Source organism: Pygoscelis adeliae, unplaced genomic scaffold (genome assembly GCF_000699105.1).
Source record: "Pygoscelis adeliae isolate BGI_AS28 unplaced genomic scaffold, ASM69910v1 Scaffold21, whole genome shotgun sequence".
Lineage (NCBI taxonomy): Eukaryota > Metazoa > Chordata > Aves > Sphenisciformes > Spheniscidae > Pygoscelis > Pygoscelis adeliae.
Window position 1 is genome coordinate 8,540,333 of NW_008824243.1, and position 6,107 is coordinate 8,546,439.

At 55.0% G+C, this 6,107-nt stretch overlaps 1 protein-coding gene across 1 annotated transcript in view; it reads left to right on the plus strand.

The window, feature by feature from the left end:
* The window catches only part of RGMA (repulsive guidance molecule family member a), an 18,966-nt gene that overhangs the window by 924 nt on the left and 11,935 nt on the right, over positions 1-6,107 (plus strand). The window lies entirely within an intron of this gene.

A 6,107-nucleotide genomic window follows, 5' to 3' on the forward strand; every position in this document is an offset into this window, starting at 1 on the left:
TCCCCCGGCCGAGCCCTCGCCCGCCGGCCCTTCCCCGCGCACCCCCGGCCGCTCGCACCTATTGCTGGTCTCTGCCTCCCCCCTCCCCATCCCCAGTTTGTTTGTATTGTGTCAGAAAAGGAGAGAATTTCAGAATTACAGCTGAAAACGCCATCTGTTTCCAATGAATCCCCCATAGTTTTTCACAATGTTTTTGGCAGATCTCTGCCTGCAAATTCCTTCAAGCCCTGAGTGCTTGTTTTTGTTGGGGGAGGGGAAACCCAGTCCACAGAGGCGGATTTGTTCCTTCCAAAACTCTCCAGTTTCTTTACCTCTTTTTTTTTTTTTTTCCATTTGCAAGGGGGAGGAAAAAAAAAAGGAGAGAAAGCAGAAGGGAGAAAGCAAAGCCCTAACGCTTAAATCTCCCCGTTTATCTTTTTAGGTTAGTAAAACTTCCATTTTTTTTTTTTTAATTTATTAATTTTTAAATCGCCTCTGCCTTTCTTTTGCATAACCGTAGGTGAAGCAGTCTTGCACACACATGTAGTAAATAAATAAATAACTGCTTTAAGCTCTTCCTCTCCTCTTTGCCCTCAGCCCTATTGCAGGAAAGCGAGCCTTTTCAGCGCTGCCCTTAGCACTGAGGTGTCCCTCCGGACCCCACTTCTCCCAGGGGACTTTCCAGCAGGCTGGAAGCTGAACCCCTTGTTTTTTCTGGAAACTCTGGAGCTGCTCCCGTATGTGTTGCTTAATGCCCTTTTCGGAGCGTTTGAGTTGCGAAGCGTTGAGGCTGTGAGATTTACGGTGCAAGAAAGAACTTGATAGGAGATCTGGCTGGCTGCTTTGTTTGATTCTCCCTTCAGCAGTCAAATAAGGTGCAAAGAACTGGCAGAACGAGGCGATCCGGAGCCCGCAGAAGCGGGGCGCAGGCGGAGATGGTGCTCCCCGTGCGCAGGGCTGGGAGCACACCGGGGGCTTTCGTTGAGAGCTTTTGGGGTGGGAAGGTAGGAAAAAGGGGGGGATTTATTCCCTGGTATATCCTTTGCTCCTTTTTCCCTGTGCTTCCTGGGAATTTGTGGGTTCCCAGGAGGTTCCCAGCCCTAGGGAAGCTTCGCACCCCTCCTGAGAGCCCCGGGTGAGCGGGGCTGCTGGAGGCTGCCCAAGCGGGTGCTCGGCGTGTCAGATCAGTGCCTCACCGAGTCCTGCCCTACTTACTTATTTGCTTAACCCCCCCCTACTATGCGCACACCCCGGGCTGGATTCCTGCTTATGCTGCTCTCACACCGATGGCTTCACCCCGCTGCCTCCTGGGCAGCCCCCGCCGTCGAGCACCCTTGGGCTGGGGGCACTGGCGTGGGTCCCCCCTGCATGGGTCCCCTCCCCGCGTGGGTCAGGGTGACCTCTGAGCGTGGGGCAGCTGGGGAAGGAGGTTTGGGCAGAGCAGGCCACTGCTGACAGTTTCCCTGGCAGAAGTCCTGCTCAGGGCTTGTGCCAAGTCCCAGCGTCAGATGCTCACGGGTGCTCTCCCCTCCCGGCTGGGACCCTAATTTCCTGGGGTGCTCGGCTGATCGCCGCCTGTGCCTCCCTGTACAGGCTGTGCTGAGTTTTCTTGCAAATCCTTTTGTACCCTTCTGTACTTTCAAAGTCTGGCCCTGGGTGTTTTGCCCCAGATGTCAGGCTTTGCTCTCCCCCTCGTACTCCGGTTTGCTTTGGCTTTCCCTGTTTGTCTTCAGCTTTGCCGTTTTGGCTGTAATACACTTATGGCTCCAACAAAAAAATTGGGATTTTCTGCCCTTGGTCCATCCGGGCAAGGCGGTTGATTCCAGATAAGGATCCGTCCCTACTGGAGGTGTATCGGATCGGTTGATAAATAGCTTTTGTCTCAGCGGCAGGGAGGGACGTGATTGCAGCATTAAGCCGAAATTGAGAAGGGGGGCTTAGAGGCGGTTAAAACAACACCTCCCCAACGCTGCGGATGGGGAGCCGGGCCGGGGGCTGGGGAAGGTGGCAGCAGGGGAGGAGAGCGCCTGTGCGGGATGTTGTCAGGGCAGAGAAGAAGGGAGGGATTCAAACGTAAACCTGGAAATATTTTGGCTTCCCTGTTTTGTTGCTCGCTCGGAGCCGGTCTTGCACTTGGAACAGGGAGTTCTCTGCGATTGCCAGCAAGGCTTGTTGTGGGGCTGGAAGGAGGCGCCTTGTTTTTAATGCAGATGGGGTGGATATGTTGCTTTTTTCCACAGAAAATCCTGAAATTCCCAGCCCTTTGTTACTGGGAACGGGGGGATTTTAAGAGTGACTTTGGGTTTCTAACGGCAGCAGCTGAAGTTTCCTTCTTTGTGGCCCAAACAGCTGCGCAGAGTTGGATGTGCACATGGAAGTGCTCACAGGGCTGGGCAGCCATAAAAACTTCCTAACCTGGGGGCTCTGCTCTGTCTCTGCACCCTCCTGCTGTCCCCGGAGAGCCGGGCTGCAGCGCTGCATCAGGCCCCGGTGACAGTGAGTTTTGCGGTCTCTCTTTTGGCTCCCCAACGGGCACATCCCATAAAGCAACCGTAGGCTCTGGCAGGGCGGTGCACGGCCAGACCAAGCCCCTCCTCAGCCCGTCAGTCCTTCAGGGGACTCTCCAGCTGAGTCCTACAGCTCCCAAGCATTAGTGGGACAGCAAAGAAGGTCAAAGATGAGGGAGGCTGGCCCAGATGGATGGGTTTGATTTGGTTTGATTTGCTTTTCCCATTGGAGCAGACACCAAACGTGGAATAAGGGGGAGTGTGGGAACCCAGGACCAAAAGAGCATCGGGGTCCCAGGTGGTTTGAAGGGGGCCGGGGTGAACTCAGGGCTGCTGCAAGCCAGGAGTGATGTGTGCTGGGGCGACGGGGAAGGGTTTTCAGGAAGGACGGGGGATGCTCAGAGATGTAGCTGTGGTGGGGCTGGTGAGGGGGTGCCCTGGCCTTTTTCTGGCTGTCCGGGCAAATCCTGTCTTGATGCTGCAGATCAGGAGCGAGCTGTGCAGACCGGGCCCTGCCTGACCGTGCACAGCACCCGGAGCGCACTTGTAAGAGGAGTGCCCCTAAATGCCTTTAAAAAGCTTTGTACCCTGCACTTGGCAACTACTGGGATGAAAAGAAGAGGATATTTATTCCCTTGTCCATGAGCTCTCAAAATAACAGGGCGTTCGATTGTAGCCTCAAGATTGCTTTGCACTCAAGTGCAGCCCGGCTGAGTAAATCACTGCTTCACCAGCTGAAATTCCTGCAGCAAGGGGGAGAATTGAATTATGGCCAACTGCAAAACCAGATGCCATCCCCTTGATGAAGTCATCGGGCTCTTACTGCGGAGAACAAGCTGGCTCCTACACACACGCAGCCCTCGTAGGCGCAGACTGAACTGCTCTGTGTAACGGCCCGGCCATGGTGTGCAGGGCAGCCGGAGGCTGGCGTCCCTGCAGATGCGAGAACAGTAAGCCCTTCAGGGTGGAGCACCACAACGGTGTCGAGTCCCACTTTCCGCTGCATAAGCATCCAGGGGAGTTTGGCCATTTAATTTCCAGCAATCAGAGCTATCGCTGCATATACAGTGTTTTTATGGGTCAGGCAGAGAGCAAGCTTCACTGGAGTGCAAAGTATTTTCTCCTCCCTCGGTTTCCTCTCCTTCCTGGACAGCTGTTGACTTTGGTCCCCAAAGCCCTAGTAATGATCTACGGCATTTTGGTTTTCGGACAAGCTACCTTCTTTTCTTTGCCTTATGACACACTCCAGCCAGCCCTTTCTGAGATGACAAGGACATGTGGCAGGACACTTTAGGGATGGATCCTGGCTCCGGGCTTTGGTCTTTGTGAGAGCATCGCTGTGCTGGGGATGGGAGGGTGCAGAGCAGTGGGACTGGCGGGCGTGGGTTCCAGTTAGAAGGTTAAGTTTTCTCTTAAAATTAAAACCTGAGCCCAGGGGGGCCAGCAATCAGATGCATTTAAAAATAAACCTCTGAAGGTCTGTGGCTGTGAAGGAGGAGCAGATATTGTGGCTTCCATGGGGCGCAAGCGATGGGGGAGCGAGTCTGGTGCTGGGTGGGAGCCCAGCCCGCAGGAGGGATCCACTAGATCCCTGCGTGTCCCCGGGTGTGGCTCCAGCATCAGTCGGGTGCCCACGTGGGTTTTCAGTGGGCTCGTGGGACTGCTGCCTGCCAGCCGGGCAGCTGCCACCCCACGCCCTGCATGCAAACCAACGCCTCCGATTGAGATGCCGCAATTTTTTGGCAGGCTTTTAATTGTATAAATTTGCCTCATCCAGATTTATGTGCTCCGGGCTTTTCTCCATCTCCTCGTTTCGTGTCTCATTTACCTCTGTGTTTGAAGGCTTGAAATTTCACAAGAACACGGCAGGGATGATTATTCCTAGAGGGAATCCACACCTGTGAGCAGAAAGTGTTTCCCTGCCAGCCCCGCTGCGGCCCGGGCGAGGGGGAGGAGGGTGAGGGACCTGCTGCCACACCTGGGGGGCCCCCGGGCGCTGGTGGGTGGCAGCCGTGCCTTCAAAGGCACCCTGGGAAAACAGCTTCGGCAGAGGAAGAGTGATGTCTGCTGGAAACCCGTAACACTCAGTGATGGGGGTGGCTGACGGAGGTGGCCTTGTCCGGGTACTGCTGCTTCAGAGGGCTGGGGACATGGGTGGTGTTGGCCGGGGAGGAAGATGAGGGTGATGCTTCATGCAGGGGATGAGAGAGCGGATCCACCTCTCTTCCCACCGGGCTCATCTTGGGTGAAACCCTTCACATCCTCAGTGTCCTCATCTGTAAAATGGATCACTCCCCTCAAGGAGATTTACCAGCTCTTGAGAACTGTTGGTGAAAGCGGCTGGGCGCTCCCCAGCTGGGAAAGCCCAGGTGTGCAGCTCCAGCACCGCTTTCCAGCCTGCGGCAGGCCGTGGCGGGGAGCCAGCTTCGTTAGCGCCCTTCTGCAGATGGAGAATCGGAGGAGATCGCCTCCCTCCCTCCCACCTCGTCCTCCATCCACCAGCTCACGGTATGCGTCTGTGGAGCAAAACCCACATCCTCTGAACCATCCACCAGCGCTGCTGCTTCCGAGCTGGTGAAAGCTCAACGGTTGCGGCAAAGGCAACGCTGAAGCCTCACTCCCAGGATGAAGTTTTTAAGAGCAAAGTCTGTGACTGTTGCTGCTTTGGCTGTAAATGCTGGTTCCTCCTTTCAGCCCATCGTGCCTCCTGAACTTCCCAAGATTTGCTGGTAATTCTCAGAGCAGCATCGTCAGCCGCTCATGGCCGTGGCTATGAGCTCCATGGTTGATGCCGTCTCTGATGGTGTCTGCTCACCATTCTCCCTGCATGGGGATGTCGAGGTGAGCGTGGAGGAGCAATGCTGGCCGGGGCGGGCTGGGGAGAGACACATTCATCCCTGCTAAGCGTGCCGGGTCGGTGGTAAGCTGACTCTCTGAGCCAAGGGAGCTGACTAAGTGACAGGAATGATCAAGGGCTCCTTCAGCAGCATCCAATGGTTCGTGCTGTAGCCGGTGAAGACACTGACTCCGCTTTTTTCCTGCCTGTGCTTGCCCGGTGTCTCCGTGATGCCAGGAGAGGAGAGATGGGGTCCGTGAACTCGGCACTGAGGACAAAAGGGAGTTGGCCGTGGCAGGTCCTCCAGATGCTTTAGTGATTGACACAGGTTGAAACGCGAAAATTCCTTCTGCGTCCCTCTTTTGACTTAAGGAAACTGGAGAAAGCCTTTCCCCAGCATCCTCTTGAGAAAGACAACGAGTGGGTTAAAAGAAGCTGCATGGTTTGAGGTGTGCTCTCGGGTACATCTAGAGCCACTCTATCAGCACGTCCTTTGCCTGGATTTAATGCATCTGCTGCTTTTGCCAGTGGAAGAGAGCACAAAACCCAGGCCCCAGCGTGGAAGGTGGCCCCTCCGAGCCAACCTCCCTATGCACGCCCTTGCAAAATATGAGCTCCAGCGCTTTAAGAGAGTCAGGTTTATTTTTCTCCTTCAGTTCTCTCCTCCTGGTCCTCCTCCCCCCACTTCAGTGCAACTGAAACCTGATCTAATCCCTTTGCACATGGGTAATTTATTGGTCTATTGGGCTTTTCTTGATGGCAAATTGCATTGTCTTTCTTCCTGG